The following is a 20,124-nucleotide window of genomic DNA, read 5'->3' on the forward strand; positions in this document are numbered from 1 at the left end:
TCGCTTCTGCACTGTGATACTTTTTCTCACTATGCTAGTGCTGATCTCACCAGAAGGATGTCACCTCAGTTCAGTGGACCGGCTGTGAACACAGTCTCAGTGACCTGCGGTAACCTTGATGAGGTCACCTCTAGTCACTGATGCTGCACTCGCAGCAGCTCATTCCTCAGTGGTTCTCAGTATGGACAGTTGCATCAAGGCACAGTCAAGGTTGAACACTAGCAATCCCGAGACATGGATTATTGAATGGGACAGAACATCAGACAGGTGAGGGATTTTGTTGTTTTTCCATTTTGTTTTATTAGAGGAGATGAGGGATTCAATTGAATGGGCTTTAGGTGAGTACAACTGTGTTTGTTATTTTTAAATAAAAAAGTAGAAGTGTGTTTTGTTTTAGACCTCACCCAGTGTGAATGGAAGCAAACTCTTTTGCTTCTCAGAGTCACACAAATGGACGCTGTGCCCTGTTAATGGTCACAGGGTGCAGCTGGTGAATGCTGGTGGGATTCCTATGATTCACCCCCTCTATGCTGGTGATTGGACTCGCTCTGATCCTCAGTGGCTTTTGAGACCACGCCTGAGGATTCCCTGAGTCAGATGCTGAGTCCAAGCAGGAGTTCCCACCCTACACTGACCGGTTGTCAGGACTAAGTAAAGATTTACCACACAGAGTGCATACAGCGCCGCTCTAGTGAATGCCACAAACCACACTGACTAGGGCTAGGAAAGCGTGCAGGTTGCGCATGGCGCCGCACTGGCAGTGGCTGCTAATTGATGCAGTAATTCTTGTCTAGTGCTGGATGGCACAATCTGGGTAGTTAAATCACTGAATTACTTTCAACAATACTAGGGATGGGATTGATTAAGGAGCTTTCACCAGTTTAAGTCACACATCCACACACACACAATTTCAGTTCTATACTAGCACATGGCCGAGCGGCCATACGAGCCTTTTATAGATGTAGCCTTCCAGGACCTACCTAGTGGTCCAATCGTAGCCGCTACAGGACCTGAGCATGTGACCTCCAACCTCCAATGAGAGGTCATCCCAAGGGCATGCTCAGTAGAAGAAAAGCAGGACTTAGTCTCTGGAACATCTCACTGCTGATCAATGCTGGTTGCAAAGGCTGAACCTTGGGCGGCAGCTGTAACCAGCCACACAGTATCAGCTTGAGCCAGATGCTGGGACCGACGTCTCTGCTGAGCAGACTTCTCTGTGACTGGGGAAGAATGGGAGACCGCAGAGGACATGGTTCGAAATTCACCCTGTGCAGCAGTGGGAACTCAACACCTAACAATGGATAGGTATCTTACAGATGCTTCTCCATTACTAACCCATGGGCTTGATGTCACCAGACAATACAAAGGTGACATCAACCCCACAAATATGAACCCCACTTACCATCACTACAGGGCAAGTGGGAAGAACTGGGAAAAGCACCAAAATTGGGGCATCTAATAGAATGCTCCTTTTCAGGGTGGCTGCGGGCTCCTATTTTTAGGCTATGGTGGCAATATCCAAGCCTGAGAATACCAGTACTCACCTGTCAGCTTTAGCAAGGCTGATTGTCAAAAATGAGGGTACTCCATGCCATTTTTTTTAAATTATTTATTTAACCCTAGAACGCATACCCATAGAAATCTACACATTCACGCACCTGGGGCCTTTTAGGCCTGCTTACAATTATCATGGAATAACTCAAATAAAAATACTTTTCAAAGTTTATTGCAAAGTAAGGATGCATTCCCAGTAGCGCAGGGGTCCGCCAGGATGGGATTCCGTAATGGATCTGACCTCCTGGTGACCCCAGCTAAGGCTGGCGGACGCTTACCTGGGGCCTCACAGGCCTGCCAGGTTACTTGTTTTCTATTTTCTGTAAAATTACTTTAGTTAGAATTTTGAAACTCTAGGTATTCCTCAGGTATATAGTTGTTAGTAATTTCCAGTTGTTCTTATATTTTTATATTATAGGCATTTCGGTATAACAACCTTTTTTGGGGACTACCCCATATTCACGCACCTGGGGCCTTTTCGGCCTGTGTGCAAATAACACGGAATAACTCAAATAAAAATACTTTTCAAAATTTATTTTACAATTGCAAGGTAAGGATGCATTCCAACTAGCGCTGGGGTCCGCCAGGAGGGGATCCGTAATGGATCTGACCTCCTGGTGACCCCAGCTAAGGCTGGCGGAATCCAGACATTCCGGCAGCCTTAGCTGGAGTTACCAGGAGGTCAGATCCATTATGGATCCCCTTCTGGCGAACCCCAGCGCTACTGGGTACACAGCCTAAGATGTGTATATTTCAAAACATAATTATGTGCATAAAACAACAAAAAAGTAAGTAAATGGGCACGCCAAATATAGGCATTCTATATGCAATTTTTTTATGAAACATTTTTTGGTTGTAGCAAACTTGATGCAGGAATATTTATTTGTAACTTTACATATTCCCCCGACAATTCTTGCATATTATTTTTTCGGTTGAATGTTCCTTGCATACATTTTGTCCGCAAGTAGAACAGAAACGCTCCGATTTTCTTTCCTTCTTTGCTGGACAAATATAGCAGAGCTTTCTTTTTTTTTCTCTTTGCTCTGGATGTTCCAGAAAGCGTATTCCACATCGGATCATTGCCTCCGTAATTTGCCTTGATAAGCATATCATGCTGCTTCTCTCCATCATAGTAGGCATCAAAAGTTCATAACAAAGTTCTGTCAAAAGTAGACGTCTCTTGTCTTTCCTGTTGGCATGGAATTCTGGATTAGTTTGACAATAAACAATGTAGCTATTGAGGGCTGACACATCAAGGATATTGGAAAAAAGGGAATGCAGAATCCACACTCTTCCCAGCAATAGCAGCAATAGCAGAGTCATAAAAGTTCTTCCCCAGCAACAATACAGACAAAAAGACTGAGTATCACTTGTAAACCTAGTACAGGCCTAAAAGGCCCCAGGCGCGTGAATATGGGGTAGTCCCAAAAAAAGGTTGTTATACCGAAATGTCTGTAACATAAAAATATATGAATAACTGGAAATTACTAACAACTATATACCTGAGGATTACCTAGATTTTCAAAATTATAACTAAAGTACTTTTACAGAAAATAGAAAACAAGTAACCTGGCAGGCCTGTGAGGCCCCAGGTATGCGTTCTAGGATTAAATAATTTTAAAAAAGCATGGGGGCCCCTCTATTCTTGATGATCAACCTTATTAAAGCTGACAGCTGAGGGTTGCAGCCCTTAGCTGTCAGTTTTTCTGGCTGGTTATCAAAAATACAATGGAACCCATGATGTTTAAAAAAAAAAATATTTATGTAGAGCACAGGCACCAGCTGATGAATACTTCCATCAGCGACTCCTGCTCTCGCTGTTATTCTGTTATTAGCTGCCATAAACATCAGATGACATCAGTGACCAAAGTTAAGCTTTTTACCTCCGATTACAGCTGCGGGTTCATGCTCACGAACCCAAAAAGTAACATGGATTACCTGGGGAAATCCATGTTCGGTGTTCATGCCCGAACAGTAGGTATTTGGTATGGATGCCAAACTTTACTGTTGGGCTTGCCTATCTCTAGTAGTGGTCCAAAATACCTGCTGCAGTGTGGTCAAACTTGGTCAAGAATTACTGGAATCGTCTGACCTCTGTAATAGCAAACACATTCTTCTGTAACCAAATACTTTGTCTTTCTTTTCTAATGCGTCAAATAATTATTTCATGCAATAGAATGCAAATTAGTTATGCAAAAATCATACAATGTAATTTTCAGGATTTTTGTTACGATACTGTCTCTCACAGTTGAAGTGTGAATACGATAAAAATTACAGAACACTCCATTCTTTGCAGGTGTGAAAACTTGCAAAATCGGCATTGTGACAAATACTAATTTTCCCCACTGTATGTAGCCAAATGTATTGCAAATGGTGGTAATCACATAAAAAAATTATAGTAGTAATAATAATGGTAATAATAAAAAAAGAGTTAAACTTGAAAAAATGTTGGGAAAAAATGTTATTTAGACAAAGTTTACACAAATCAAAAGCTACTGGTGCATCTCACAAAATTAGAATATCATCAAAAAGTTAATTTATTTCAGTTTTTCAATGCAAAAAGTGAAACTCATATATTAGGCAGAGTCATTACAAACAGAGTGATGTATTTCAAGTGTTTATTTCTGTTAATGTTGTTGATTATAGCTTACAGCCAATGAAAACCCACAAGTCATTTTCTCTGTAAATTAGAATACTTTATAACACCAGCTTGAAAAAATGATTTTAAAATCAGAAATGTTGGCCTACAGAAATGTATGTTCAGTAAATGCACTTCTCTATGTAGTTAAAGTCAGACTAGTTTGCTGGCCAATCAAGCACAGTGATACTTTGTTTTTAAACCAGGAATTGGTACTTTTGGCAGTGTGGACAGGTGCCAAGTCCTGCTGGAGAATTGCGGTACATTTCCCTTTCCAGTAAGTTGTTGGCAGAGGGAAGCATGACGTGCTCTAAAATTTCCTGGGAGATGGCTGCACTGACTTTGGTCTTGATGAAACACAGTGGACCTACACCAGCAAATGACGTGGTTTGCGAAACCATCAATGATTGTCGATATTTCATGCTAGCCCTTGGAAATCAAGGTCACTGAGTCTGGAGGAAAAGTGGAGAGGCACACAATCCAAGTTGCTTGAGGTCTAGTGTGCAGTTTCCACAATCAGTGATGGTTTGGGAAGCTATGTCATCTGCTGGTATAGGTACACTGTGTTTCATCGAGACCAAATTTAGCTCAGACATCTATACGGAAATTTAGGAGCACTTTATGCTTCTCTCTGCTAACAAGCTTTTTGGGGATGGAAATTTAATTCTCTAGCAGGACTTAGCGCCTGTCTACACTGACAAAAGAACCATTACCTGGTTTAAAAACAAAAGTATCACTGTGTTTGGCAGGCCAGCAAACATGCATCACCTTAACCCATAGAGAATCTATGGGGTATAGTTAAAAGGAAGAAGAGAGACACCAGACCCCAGAATACAGATGAGCTGAATGCTGCTATCAAAGCAACCTGGGCTTCCATAACACCTCAGCAGTGCCACAGGCTGATTGCCTCCATGCCACGCTGCATTGATGCAATAATTGATGCAAAAGGAGCCCTGACCAAGTATTGAGTGCATTTACAGAATATACATTTCATTAGGCCAACATTTCTGATTTTTAAATAATTCTTTCAATCTGGTGTTATAAAGTATTCTAATTTACTGAGATACTGACGTTTGGGATTTCATTGGCTGAAAGCCATAATCATTAACATTAGCAGAAGTAAACACTTGAAATTGATCACTCTGTTTGTAATGACTCTATCTAATACACGAGTTTCCCTTTTTGTATTGAAGAACTGAAATAAATTAACTTTTTATGATATTCTAATTTTGTGAGATGCACATATGTATGATTATACTTTAAATGTACATTTGACTAGCTAAAATAGAGTTATTTCTGTAACTTTTAAACTAATTTGCTAACATTCAGACGGCACAGACATAGTGGAGGCTTTGTTGATTAGTACTAAAGGAGGAAATAAGCTGACCACTCCAAAAAAAGTGCTCACCACCTCTTTAAATTCTGAACTAGGATCAACAAAGTGTCTCCGTTTTTCTTGTAGAATTCTTTTTAGACTTTACATGCATTATGATAAATTTTGTAGTGAGATTCTCATCACAAGTTTTTGTCAAAATTAATTGATTCACTAATTTGTATGATGAAATGATGGACACTATGAAAGGAACTCCAACAGACCCTTACAGTTTGTATGGAATGGTAGAGATGGTAGAATTAATTCATAGAACTCCGGTCCACTGCCATATCAATAGCCTGTGACCACCGAATTAAAGATCTTGGAATTACCTTATCTTCTAGCATTACTTGCTTTTCTTTTGATTAGCTGAGCTGACATGACATTGTATAAAGGTACCGTCACACTAAGCGACGCTGCAGCGATACAGACAACGATGCCGATCGCTGCAGCATCGCTGTTTGGTCGCTGGAGAGCTGTCACACAGACCGCTCTCCAGAGACCAACGATGCCGAGGTCCCCGGGTAACCAGGGTAAACATCGGGTTGCTAAGCGCAGGGCCGCGCTTAGTAACCCAATGTTTACCCTGGTTACCAGTGTAAAATGTAAAAAAACAAACACTACATACTCACCTTCACGTCCCTCGCCGTCCGCTTCCTGCACTGACTGAGCGCCGGCCCTAACAGCAGAGCGGTGACGTCACCGCTGTGCTGTGCTTTCACTTTGCGGCCAGCGCTCAGTCAGTGCAGGAAGCGGACGGCGAGGGACGTGTGACAGACATCAGAGGGTAAGTATGTACTGTTTGTTTTTTTACATTTTACACTGGTAACCAGGGTAAACATCGGGTTACTAAGCGCGGCCCTGCGCTTAGTAACCCGATATTTACCCTGGTTACCATTGTAAAACATCGCTGGTATCGTTGCTTTTGCTGTCAAACACAACGATACACGGCGATCTGACGACCAAATAAAGTTCTGAACTTTAATCAACGACCAGCGATATCACAGCAGGATCCTGATCGCTGCTGTGTGTCAAACACAACGATATCGCTATCCAGGACGCTGCAACGTCACGGATCGCTAGCAATATCGTTTAGTGTGACAGTACCTTAATTGTGTTACTCCACAATGCTGATGTTGTGCTAGCCCAACTAATCAAAAGAAGATCTGTGAATACGGGCAGGTAAGGAGATTTGCAGAACTCCTATTAAGCAGTCATAGATTATTGACTAGGCTGATGGACCAGAGATATGTAAATTGATTCTCTCATCTTTATTGATTAGCTTCCATCAGGTGGTACATATATATGTCTGTCATTTGACAGGTGTAGATCTATTCATTCTGAAGTTCTCTCCTATGACAGAGCAGAGCATTTGATTTAATAAAAACAGATTTCATCAGAACGTAACATGTACAGTTCTTAGAAAAAGTATTCACACCTTGTCAACTTTTCCACATTTTTTCATATTAGACCCACAAATTATAATATTATTTATTGAGAGGTTATGTGATATACCATTACAAAGTAGCAAGTAAGTACCATATTTTTTGGACCATAAGACTTTTTTCCCAAAAAATTTTGGAGGAAAATGGGGGTGCTTCTTATGGTCACAATATTCTTATGAATCCTGTGGCAGTGGAAGTGGCGGTGGTCCTGATGCAGCCTCCCTTCCCAAGCTGGTGTGGCTGTGGCGGTGCGGTGGGGCTCTGTGGTGTGGTGGAGGCGGGCTGTGCTCTGGGGCAGTGACAGTGGCTCCCTGTGCTCCGTGGAGGGCTCTGCCAGCATTTTGTCAAAGCCTGGAGGCCCCTGCTCATCTGTTAATGCCATGTTGCGGTGGCCTCCAGGGGAACATGGCCACTGGTAAGATGGCCGCTGGGCCAGTGCATGCTCTGATTCAAATCTTGGCAACGAGATCTCATCCTGAGATCTCGCTGCCGAGATATGAATCTGGGCATGCACTTTCCCCGACTTGGTGGCCATCTTCCCAGCAGCTATGTTCCTGGAGGCCACCACAACATTGCATTAACGAATAAGCAGGGGTGTCCGGGCTTTGATGAAATGACGGCGGAGCCCCCCATGCAGCACAGAGAGCCGCTGCCACTGCCCTGGGCACAGCCCCTGCCCCACAGCACAGACCCCCGGCCCAAGCATAGAGTCCCTGTCCCAGCACAAAGCCCCTGTCCCAGCACAAAGCCCCTGTCCCATAGCACAGTGCCTCTGTCCCAGATCACAGATCCCCTGCCCCTGAGCACAGAGCCCCCTGTCCCAGAGCACAGAGCCCCTGCCCCGGAGTACAGAGCCCCTGCCCTGGAGCACAGAGCCCCTGCCCCAGCACAGAGCCCTTGTCCCAGCACAGAGCACCGCACCAGCCTGGGATGGGATTTCCCAGAGGCCACCGCACCAGCCTGGTCCACCAAACGACCCCTGTGACCACTCCACACCTGTTCTGATCACTTAACTGATAAGCTGATATCAGACTGTAAGATGGACCCCCATTTGACACATTATTTTTAACCCTATTTTCCTTCTGAAAATTTGGGGTGCGTCTTATGGTTTGGTGCATCTTATAGTCCGAAAAATATGTTATCTGTGAAGTGTAAAGAAAATAATACATGGCTTTCTATTTATTTCAAAAACATTTAATCTGAAAATTGTGACTTGAATTTGTATTCAGCCTCCCAATTTCAATACTTTATATGAAAACCTTTTGCTGAAATTACTACTGCAAGTCTTTTGGGGTATGTCTGTATCAGCTTTGCACATCTAGAGGATGACACTTTTGAACAATCTTTACAAACTAGTTCTAGCTCACTGAGATTGGATGGAGATATCTGTGAACAACAATTTTCAAGTCATGCCACAGATTCTTAATGGGATTTAGGTCTCAACTTTGACTAGGCCATTCAAACACATTAATAAGCTTTGATTTAAATCATTCCATTGTTGCTCTCGCAGTATGTTTAGGGTCGATATCCTGCTGGAAAAAGAACCTACACCTCAGACTTGTATCTTTTGCAGCCTCTAACACATTTACCTTGAGGATGGCCCTGTATTTAGCTCCATTTATTTCCCCATCAACTCTAACCAGCTTTTCTGTCCCTGACGAATAAAAGCATGCACACAGCATGATGTTGCCACCACCATTTTTGCCGATGGGGATCGTGTTTTCAAGGTTATATACAATATTGAGTTTCCTCCCCACATAAAGTTCTGTATTTCTTCAAAAAGTTAAACTTTGGTCTTATCTGATCAGAACTGTTTTTTCCACATGCTATCTGTGTCCTCTACAATGCTTTTTTTTCAAACTGCAAATGGAACTTCTTATGTCTTTCTTTAAAAAATGGCTTACTTCTTGCCATTCTGCCATAATTCAAGATTTGTGGAGTGTACAATTACTAGTTGTCCTGAGGACACATTATGTCACCTGAGCTGTGGATCTCTGCAGATTCTCTAAAGTGACCATAGGCCCCTTGGGTGCTTCTCTGATTAGTGTTCTCCTTGTTTGGGATGTCTGTTTAGCTGAACAGCCATGTCTTGGTCAGATTGCAGTTGTGCCATACTTTTTTCCATTTTTTGGTGATGGATCAAACAGTGCTCCATAAGATCTTTAGAGTTTGGGTTATTTATTATAGCCTAACCCTGCTTTACCCTTCTCCAAAATGTTATTCCTGACCTATCTGATGTGTTCCTTGGTTTTCATGATGCTGCTTGATCCCTAATATTTGCAAACAAACCTCCGAGGTCTTCATAGAATATCTGTAGTTATACTGAGAATAAATTACACACATATGGACTGAATTTACTAATTATGTCACTTCTGGAGGCAGATTTTCTGATTTATATTCTTAAAATAATTAGAATGCCATGCATAATTTCCTTTACACTTCCCAATTACTTGCTACTTTGTGAAATGTGAAAACTGTGGAAAAGTTCATGGGGGTATGAATACTTTTTTAAGACCCTTTGTATTTTTTTCTATTTGGGACAATGGTCACCACTTGCTAGTTATTCATTCATTTTTAACACAAATGAGATTTCATAATTGATTTTGATACACTGATCAAAACGAGAACAATTACTGGATTGACAATTTTTCATAGAATGCAGAACACGTCTGAATACTTAGCACACCACTGCAGCCTCATAGTTGACATATTTTAATATCAAGTATAGAGACGTTTTCATTTTACATTTCCCTGCCACAATCTTTTTGCAGAATATTGCATGATTCATTTTGTCAGGCAAGCCAATGATTGGCATATTTCAAATCTCATTTTATTGGTATGCAATTTGTGTGTCCAAAATATTTTATTCTCCAGAACTCATTGTTTTTTTCTTTTTTCAATATTATTACTGGCCTCTGTTAGATACCTGCTGCTGCAATAATGTTAGAGTAAAAAGGCCTCAAGAGCTAGTCAAGGTATTTCTGTATGATATAAAATTTGCTCTACAGACTGAAAGCTCAGCACAATTCAATATACATTATAGCCTCAGATAAAATTGCATACAGATTATAATGAGTTTGCTGAAAATATAAGACCTGTATCACAGTAATGTCAATTCTGACCTTGCAGCAAGTTAATATTGCAAAGCTTATGAGGTTCTTTTTACATTATCTAGGTGGCATTTTTAATTTTCTAATGACAGGGAAAAACAGAAAATATGGACAGTGATGAAAACATTTAAAACATTATCCCCAAAATCAATATAGATATTTATATATAGAACCCCACATGCCTTTCAATATTAACTTGCTGCAAGGTCAGAATTTCCCATCCTTTCCTCTTTCCTTGTGATTTCATTTTAGTGCTTGTCGGCTAACATTCATTATTGTGCCTCATGGCCGTCTCTAAGTCAATGCACACAATCTCCTGGAAACAGGGGGCTATGCTGAAATGCAGCAGGAACTATGTTCTCGGTACATGGTCCTTCATCCATTTTAGGCAAACATTCATGTATGTAGCTGTCACAGGAATCAATAATCTAGTTCCAGGGGCCTTTGGCAGTACAAGGACCCCTAGCTATTCTTATTGTAGTTCATGCCTTCCAAGCTTATTTTATTTATTTTTTTTGCACATAGGAATCAATAATCCTGTTTGAATGCCATTTGCTGAGTTGTAAGCAGAACTTATGTGGTGCACGGTGAAACTTACGCATCTCGCGGGAATCTATTCCAATAATGTATACCGTACAGAAAGGAAAGACTGTTTCTGTTAATTTTCAATTTCAGAAGAAACTGTGATCCTTTTCACATGCATACTAAGTAGACAACCACTCTAAATTTATTCGAGCGTTGGATGATCTCCAGAGCTAACAACAGATTGTAAAAATGCATGTATGCAAAATGGTGATAGAGGTTCAATGCGAATAATCACCATAACCTTCAAACTGTCAAATCAATCACACACTGGTATTTATCATGACGTGTAGTTGGATTATTTAGTGAATGTTAACATTTTTAACACATAGTGAACAGAACATACTTATTGTAAACATATGCAACCTTCAAGGAATGCACCAAAATTCCATCTACTTTTACAGATAGTGTTTGCCGTGAACCAAAACATAAATTCACTTTATGTAAAAAAAAAATTGTATTATCTGTTACATTGTAAAATTCAATTTACCTAGTTAACACAACTTCTATCTCGCCTGTGCAGATGGCCTCTATTCAAATCAATGTAGCATCTGCCAATAAACAATACACGGAGCTATTCTAGCGAATGGAGTATAATATAGAAACTATTCTTTTCAACTTTGTGCATAAACAGATTTTCTAGTACTAGCAATTCAATAAGTGTACATTTCATGAGCCAGTGCTCCATTGGCAAATAATCTTTTAGAGGTTTAAAAGAAAATTGACCAATGAACACTGCAGAGAATATGTAATTGTCTAAGAAACAAAACACGCCAATATTAATATGTCAAAACATTTTTTATTGCCGTGACCTTAAGATAAATTATCCATCAAAACATAGAATTTGAATACTGAGTGCATGAAAGTGGAAAGTATAAATATAAAAGAAGGTCATAATAGTTAATAAACTGATAAAACCATTCAGTACATTTCTAAAAGGTTTGTACAATGCAGAATTCCAGATTTATAAGGAATGAACATAGGTCCAAATTCATAACAACGATTACACCTAAATTCTGATGTTAATCGCTTTGAAGAGTCACAATATTTTTGTACAATGCAGTATTGCACTAACATGATGCAACTTTTGACAGTTATAGGACAGTTGGTGGTGCAACGTTACATCTTATGAAATCCATGTCTAGCTGAAGCGTGCCTTACGCCAGAGACCTTCAGTCGAGTCCCTGACTGAAGTAAGATTTGTAGAGAAGCATATGCCATTTTTCAGATGCACCTGATTCTTTAAGAGGTATTGGCCTCTTAATGAATCAGGTTCATCTCACTCCAACATACCTTTCATCAAGACTGCCATGAAGAACATTGGTCTTGATGAATAGGGGCCAAAGCGATTTGCAATGGACAAGGGTCACTTTGAGCCAATAAGTATTTTAAAGAAAAGCTTGGATAGAATTCTGGTACCTGATCTGAACTTTGGATTAAACTTTGGTTGACCCCAATGAACTCGAACATCCAAGGGTACACTTATCAATAATCATGATGGATCACCAATGACATTATGGACACATTCTTCTATTTATTATTTTATAGGAGATTTGCAAGAATTAGTTATATTTATTTTTCTCTGTTATATAGCACCAGACCATAATATTCACAGCTCATATCATTATCACCGTCCCCATTGAAACATACAATATAAATTCCCTATCACTACAGGGTGGGCCATTTATTTGGATAGACCTGGGAGCACCATGTAATTGGATATACCTAAATAAATTGGGAATGGTTGGTGATATCAACTTTCTGTTTGTGGCATATTAGTATATAGGAGTGGGAAAATTTTTCAAGATGGGTGGTGACCATGACGGTCATTTTGAAGTCGGCCATTTTGAATCCAACTTTATAAATGGCCCACCGAGGTGTATCCAAATAAATGGCCCACCCTGTATATATTTGCAGTGTGGGGTGAAACTTGTGTACAAAGAAGAATCCAACACAAACTTGGTGAGAAAATACAGATTCCTTGCAGATGTTGTCCTTGGTTATTTTTGAACTCTACATAATGTTTAAACTGATACATTACACATAACGAGGTTGAAACCTTGTATTAAGTATAATTATTTTGTCCAGGTCGGAAAGATTAGATTTAGCAAAAGCAGTACAAAAAAGCTTAGAGTGTTTCTCATAGACAAAACAGATTTCAGATTTTTAGCATTCATAAGATAAAAAATCCTTATCTAACCATGGCTTATCAATTGATCTACTTTTGTTGTAGGCTTGCACTTATACTCCTGTGTAATTCCACACAGACTCATTGATGTTGAGTTCAGGATTCTATGTTGGCCAAATCATCACTTTCAGGATTTTTTTTTTTTAATTCTGTAGACAGTTCCTGGAAATTATGAAAGTCCCTGTAAATTCCTGTTCTCAATTACATTGATTTTAAGTGGGATTATATAAAGAGACAGATGTCTATGGGTTAATGTTTCTCCTTGTGGAGAGTGACATACCTGCTCTGGTTTGCCATTGTAAGGAGGCTTATTCGCCTTGCAACACACCTCTGGGAAATTTGCAGAAATATGGAAAAATTAAATCTGCAAGTTGCCTCTTCAGAGAGGAAGTAGGTTTGATCTCTATAGCACTCACACCCCCTGAGGAAGCGACATCTAAAAGCGAAATGCACATTGGGGTATGTGGCCGAGGTCAAGGCAGGACAGATCAACGAAAAGGGTAATTATTCCCTGTGTTACTAATATCACTTTTGATAGGAATAGTGCGCAACCGAGGGATTTAGAGACTTTTACATTGGACGTATTTTGTTTGGTTTCATAATTACCTATGCATCTAATGCTTATATGAAACACTGATGCATACAAGTACTTTAACATATTTCTTCTACTTTCCAGTGTTATGGGATTTTATATCCCTTTATCCCTCTGTTTGCACTTCATAATATACCCTGACTTTCACCTCAGCTTTTCTCTTACACTCATGGATTTAATCACTTTTTCAAGATAGAACCCATGTATTAACTTTTCGGATATACAGTATTTTGTGACATTTTGAATTTTTATTTATTCATGTGTTATTATAAAGTTTTGCAATTTTTTATTGTCATATTGTGACTCTGTTTCCTCCTTGATTTGTATTGATTGGTGAGTTGCCATTTATATGGGTATATGGTAATAAATTACTGGTATTTATATAGATCTATAGCACCACCTGTTGGAAGCACACCCTTTAAGTCTTGCAATAAGACTTATTATAAAAGGCAAAATAAAAGATTATATCTATATACATATATATATATAGTACTGTGCAATTGTTTTAGGCAGGTGCGTAAAAATGCTGCAAAGTAAGAATGCATTAAAAAATAGAAGTACAGAAGTATATATATATTTGATATATATATATAGTTTACATACACTATATAAATAGACATATATGGATGCTTTTCTCAATATCGGACATGAATTCTGAATAAACCTTTCCCGTATTAGGTCAGTTAGGATTACCATAATTATAAATATTTGCCAAATGCCCAAATAATGAGAGAGAATGTTTTAAGGAATTTTTATTACATACTGCAAAGTTAAAGATTACTATGCCATTAAACAATTCTGGACTGCTCATATGATGATGTCATGTGTTTGGAAGTTTCTGACATGTTTTTGGTAACAGCTGAGTTAATTAGAGGCACACGTGTGAATGTATTTTAATGCACATATAAAACACACTGCTTCTTTGTGCAGCATCATGGGAAAGACTAAAGAAATCAACCAAGATATCAGGAAGAGAATTGAGGACTTTCACAAGTCTGGCTCATCCTTGGGTACAATTTCAATATTTCTGAAGGTGCCTCGTTCATCTGTACAAACAATTAAACGCAAGTACAAAAAATGTGAATGTCTAGCTATCATACTGCTCAGGAAGGAGATGAGTTATGTGTTCCAGAGATGAATGTGCTTTGGTTTGACATATGCCTATCAACCCAAGGACAAAAGCAAAAGACCCTGTGAAGATGATGGTGGAAGCTGGTAAGATTGTGTCAATATGCACAGTGAAATGACCACTGTATCAACATGGGCTGAAAGGCCACTTTGCTGGGAAGTAGCCATTACTCCCAAAGAAACATAAAAAAGCCAGATTAATGATTGCTAATGTACACAGGAACAAAGACCTTAATTTTTTGAGACATGTATTGTGGTCTGATGAAACTAAAATTGAACTTCTTGGGCATAATGACCATCGTTATGTTTGGAGGGAAAAGGGAGAAGCTTGGAAGCCTTAGAACATCATCCCAACTGTGAAAAACAGGGGTGACTGCATCATGTTTTGGGGTTGTTTGCTGCAAGAGGGACTGGTGCACTTCACAAAATAGATTACATCATGAGAAAAGAAGATTATGAGGCAATACTGAAGCATAATCTTGAGACATCAGCCAGGAAGATAAAGCTTGGTGTGGAAATGGGTCTTCCAAATGGACAATGACCTGATGCATACTGCCAAAATGGTAACAGACTGGCTTAATGATAACAAAGTCAATGTTTTGGAGTGGCCATCACAAAACCCTGATCTCAATCCTATTGAAAATATATGGGCAAAGTGAAAAAGGCAGGTGCAAGCAAAACGACGTACAAACCTCAATCAGTTACACCAGTTTTTTCAAGAGGAATAGGCCCAAATTCCGACCAACTATTGTGAGAAGCCTGTGGAAGGATATACCAAACTTTTGACCCAAGTCATTCAGTTTAAGGGAAATGGTACCAAATATTAATGAAATGTTTGTAAACCTTTGACTTTGCAGTAAGTATTAAAAAAAACTTTAAAACATTCTCTCTCTCATTATTCTGGCATTTGGCAAATATTAATAAATATGGTAATGTCAGATATTGAGAAAAACATGCATATGTGTCTTTTTATATAGTGTATGTAAACTTCTGTTTTCAACTGTATATAGAACTGTGCAAATGTTTAAGGCAGGTGTGTAAAAATACTACAAACTAAGTTAATATACATAGCATATTTTGCGGATTATATGATGCACCAGACCATTAGACACAACCCAAATTTTGTGGTGCAAAATTGGAAAAAGTAAACACTTTTTCATAAAATGGTGGTGTGTATTATATTTCTTTTAAATTGTAGCTTAGTTGGGAGGTGGCTGTGGTGCTGTGGGATCACAGGAGGCATGTTCACTGCTTTAGAAGGCTGGCATAGGCTGGAGTGGGTCAATACTGTGTTGCCTGGGATCTCAGAAGGTGTCGGTTCCCGTGAGCAGAGTCCATTTTCCATATGATATTCCTGTATTAGGGTTCGGGAAAATGGCTGCCAGAGGCAGCCCATGCTCAGATTCAGATCTCAGGAGACTCAGCCCCAGTAAGCTTACTCTGAATTATAAGATACCTCCTATTTTCCTCCCAAATTTGGAGGGAAAAAGTGCATCTTAAAATCCGAAAAATATGTTGTATATTTTATTTATATATTTATTTATTTAGTAAAATAGAGCTGCACCTTGGCAAAATTAAGGTGCGAAGCCTCTCTGATATGTACAAAACCATTCAGAAAAATATAGAAAAACTAGAAGCAGCACATCAAAAAAGTGTACAAAAGTTGATTTATTTATAAACCTGTTGTGTACTTATTAATAAATAGTAATCTTTTGTACACTTTTTGGGTGTGCTGCATATATATACAGTGGCTTGTGAAAGTATTCACAACCCCCAACCCTTGGTATTTTTCGTGTTTTGCCAGCCAGCTAAATAGACCACAACCAGTTACATGTCATTATTACTCTTACCCATCACTGTTTAAGGAGCCGCACACGCAACCCCTTAATGTAGCTGGTTGTGGTCTATTTAGCTGGCATCTTACATTCACCTCACTTGAGGATATACAATGTCAATATTGATGTGACTACACTGGTTTTGAGGATCTATTACTGCACTGTCACTTTCCTATAATATGGATTGGAATAATGTGCTCTAGCCTATGATGCTGTATTAATGGTGTTGCACTCTTGTTGCAACTGTTTTCCCTTGCTTGTAACCCATTCATTTGGTGCTGATGTTATTACTATATAAGCACCTTTTATGATTTAACTTTAACCCCTTCAAGACCTTGCCCTTTTTCGGTTTTGCAGTTTCGTTTTTCACTCCCCTCCTTCCCAGCACCATAACTTTTTTATTTTTCCATCAAATATTGCCATGTGAGGGCTTATTTTTTGCCGGACAAGTTGTACTTTCGTACGACATTATTGGTTTTAGCATGTCGTGTACTAGAAACCAGGAAAGAAATTCCAAGTGCGATGAAATTGCAAAAAAAAGTGCAATCCCACGCCATTTTGATTCTCCAGGTCATTATGAGTTCAAAGATATCAAACATGTATAAGCTTATGTTTTATCTAAGTGGTAAAAAAAATTCCAAACTTTGGTAAAAAAAATGTGCAATTTTCCAATACCCGTAGCGACTCCAATTTTCATGATCTGAGGTCAGGTGAAGGCTTATTTTTTGTGTGCCAAGCTGACGTTTTCAATTATACCATTTTGGTGCAGATATGTTCTTTTGATGGCCCATTATTGCATTTTAATGCAATGTCGCGGCGACCAAAAAATGTAATTCTGGCGTTTTTAATTTTTTTCTCGCTACGCCGGTAAGCTAGCAGGTTAATCCTTTTTTTATTGATAGATCGGATGATTCTGAATGCGGCGATACCAAATATGTGTAGGTTTAATTTGTTTTAATTGTTTTATTTTAAATGGGGCGAAAGGGGGGTGATTTAAACTTTTATATATTTTTTTTCATATTTTTTAAACCATTTTTTTTAATTTTTGCCATGCTTCAATAGCCTCCATGGGAGGCTAGAAGCTGGCACAGCTGGATCAGCTCTGCTACATAGGAGCGATCGTCAGATTGCCAATATGTAGTAGATTTACTGCATTGCTATGAGCACCGACCACAGGGTGGCGCTCATAGCAATCCAACATCAACAACCATAGAGATCTCAAGGAGACCTCTGGTTGTCATGCCGATGCATCCCTGACCCCCGATCATGTCACGGGGGTCGGCGATGTGCTCATGTCACGGGGGTCGGCGATGTGCTCATTTCTGGCCGCGCGGCTGGAAGCGGTAGTTAAATGCCGCTGTCAGCATTTGACAGCGGCATTTAACTAGTTAATAGTGGTGGGTGAATCGCGATTTCACCCGCCGCTATAGCGGGCACATGTCAGCTGTTCAAAACACCTGATGTGTCCCGGCTTTGATGTGGGCTCACTGCTGGAGCCGATATCAAAGCAGGGGATCTGACCTCCGCCGTACTAGTACGGCGGAGGTCTTGAAAGGGTTAATAAAATGTAGTGATTTTTTATTCATGGTGGATGGACTACTCTTTTTTCTTGCATGTTTACAAATTGGTGGGAGTATATCCACAGCTATTGCGATTAGTTGTTGGGGCAATTAGCCTAATACCACTGATTGTATTATGTGGTCTGTGCCTAAGATTTTGTATCCTTGGTCTTCATTGTGTTTGGTTAGTGGTTCCTATTGCTTAATGCTGTTGTGCCTCTGTGGTCTATCAGAAAAGGTGGGTATATACTAACAGACCATGTGGCACTTGGATTGCACACAGTTGGACTTTCTTTCACTATACATGGGACTTATGAATCAAATTGCCTGCACCAGAAAATTTAGGGCCTGAATACTTATGCGCATGTCAATTTCTAGTTATTTTTTCCCATATATTTAATTTCTGCCTATATTTTTTCATTTCTTTCACTTCACTAACTTAGACTATTTAGTGCTGCTGCATGACACACAAATCAAATTACAAAAATATTCAAGCACAAGTTGTAATGTAACAAAATATGCAAAAGGGAGTGAATAATTTCTCAAACCACTGTATATAAATTCTAGAGATTCACACTCTGGGGCAACTACTTGGATACACTTGCATCGGGTTCTATATCAAAGCATATAGTTTATTGTCCATCATAAACTTTACAGATTATAACTAATAACTGCTTTCCTTCAGTATCAATGGATTACAGAAGCAGTCCTATTCTTGAGGAAGAATAAAGCAAAATAAATGTAGCAGCCATGCTCAGTAGTTTCAGCAGCAGCTCAAACTTGTATTAAAGGCATTCACCAAACAAACATCTTTCTGTTTGGCTCCAGCACACCTCTCTTTGAAGAGCAGACTAGCCAGCAGCTCTCCCTTTCTCCTGTCTCAACACAATCCACTTTGCTGAGGAAACCTAGCTGGTGATACGCTTACATATCTGTTTTGGTCTAGATTTTCTATGTATATTTGAAAAATAGGGGACACTGACTATTTAGCCCCCTGTCCTATCTGCATTACTTATTGTCCCTTACTTGTGTTTTTATATCAGTCCCAGGACATATTTCAAGTTTATTATTATTTATTTTTATTTTAACTACTTTCTCTGCACTTTTTTCTTATCTGATAGAGAGGGTGCATGTAAGGGCTGGTAGGGCTTTCCTATGTTTAGTGAGAATGCCATATTAACTGTTTAGGGTGCCAACCATGGTAGCCAAGCAAGGTCAATATAAGGACTATCAAAGGCCTTCTAGCTACCTCAGACCTCTTTAAATAAATAGCCTTAATACTATATTTCACATCTAAGTATTTGTACCTCATTTTTCTGTTTTTATTCAGCAGTTATTGTGTCTTAGAGTGTGCAGATATATATATATATATATATATATATATATATATATATATATATATAATTTTTATTTATATAGCGCCAACATATTCCGCAGCACTTTACAATTAAGCGGGGACATGTACAGACAATAAATTCAGTACAAGTTAAGACAATTTAACAATTAGGGGTGAAGTCCCTGCCCGCAAGCTTACAATCTACAAGGAAATGGGGGGGGACACAATAGGTGAAAAGTGCTCGTTATTTCTGGTCTGGAAATTATAATAAATAGGGATTTTCATATAAAGCTGCATGATCCGGTCATCAGCCCGTGTGTTTAAGTGCAATAGTCAAGTATCAAGTGCTGTTATCATGTGCATGGAGGGTGTGGAGACAGATGAATAGTAGGGTGCAGACTCAGAGTAATATTTGGAAGGAGGGAACAGGACAAAGTTAGTTTACTGAGTAGTTGATGTGGTAGGCTTATTTGAAGAGATGGGTTTTTAAAGCGCGCTTGAATAGGTCGGGGCTAGGTATCAGTCTGATCGTCTGGGGAAGTGCATTCCAGAGAGCTTGCGCAGCACGAGAGAAATCTTGGAGACGGAGGTGCGAGGTTCGGATTATGGGGGATGTTAGTCTTAGGTCGTTTGTAGAATGGAGGGCATGTGTAGGGCGATAGACAGAGATGAAAGAGGAGATATAAGGCGGTGCAGAACTGTGGAGGGCTTTGTGGGTGAGAGAGATGAGTTTGTACTGGACCCTGTAGCGAATGGGTAGCCAGTGTAATGACTGGCACAAGATG

At 39.4% G+C, this 20,124-nt stretch overlaps 1 protein-coding gene across 3 annotated transcripts in view; it reads right to left on the reverse strand.

Annotated features, from left to right (window-relative positions):
• The window catches only part of LOC143782354 (cadherin-10-like), a 1,064,733-nt gene that overhangs the window by 952,796 nt on the left and 91,813 nt on the right, over positions 1-20,124 (reverse strand). The gene's annotated exons all lie outside the window — the stretch shown is intronic.

Source organism: Ranitomeya variabilis, chromosome 6, assembly GCF_051348905.1.
Source record: "Ranitomeya variabilis isolate aRanVar5 chromosome 6, aRanVar5.hap1, whole genome shotgun sequence".
NCBI lineage: Eukaryota > Metazoa > Chordata > Amphibia > Anura > Dendrobatidae > Ranitomeya > Ranitomeya variabilis.